Here is a 988-nt window from a genome sequence, read left to right on the forward strand (position 1 = left end):
AAACACTTTAGGTTGGTTTTGCAAAACCAAAACAGGGAGTCCGCGCACATCTTTAATTTAGATGTGCTGCAGTAAAAGTGGCTTACTGCTATTTGTGTATTTAATTTTTACAAATAAGTAATCAAAAAATATATACTGCAGATATAAAAAAAATATATATATATATTTTTTGCAGTTTTGATACAAAGTGCATTAGTTAATGTGTTGTTCTTTATAACTTAAAATAAAACACCAGTTCCTGATTTCCACAAGACAATCTGTTCATGTGTCTGTTCAAAAAACCTCAAGATTCTCTAAAAAGTTGGGGTTTTATTTTATTTTATTTTTTTTAATACAAGCAAACAAGGTTTCCAACTGCAGTATTTTTCTTTGCATTGAAGCTTAAGTAATTGATACTCTCACTGAAACACGCTCTGAAAATAAATCAAAGAGCACTTTATAAAAAGTCACTACAAAGCATAAATATATTGTTATGTTTTGTTTTAAGGAGGGGGGAACCCAGCTGGAACAATCGGTATTTACAAGAGTGATAAAAGAAAGATAAAAGGAAGGGCAATTATGTATGTAAGTGACAGACAACAAGTGTGTATCAGTCCCTGTCCGAATATATAACTATCTATACATATAACAATTATGGACAGGTGACAGAAATAACTTGAATGGATTTAGAGGAAGGGATGGGAGGGGGGATAGACGAGAGCCTGCCAGGATGGGATCCGAGGGGAGGGACAACCACTGGGTCTTCTTACAAGCTTGTCCTGGGATTTGAGTGACAGGCTAGTGTGTGTGTGTGAGTGTGTCTGTGCTACACGCCTACAAATCTCATATCAAGTCAGCAAAAACAAAAAACCAAAGAGGGTCTCCTTTCTGCAGAGGACTGGACGGGGAGTCGAGGCATGAGTTGACATCAATCTTCCTCTTGGCCAATCCCAGCACGAGCTCGGGGTGTGGTCTCCCCAACTCCCTTATAAGCACCTCTCCAGCAAAG

The sequence above is a fragment of the Taudactylus pleione genome, unplaced genomic scaffold (assembly GCF_031769625.1).
Source record: "Taudactylus pleione unplaced genomic scaffold, aTauple2 ptg000407l, whole genome shotgun sequence".
NCBI classification, from domain to species: domain Eukaryota; kingdom Metazoa; phylum Chordata; class Amphibia; order Anura; family Myobatrachidae; genus Taudactylus; species Taudactylus pleione.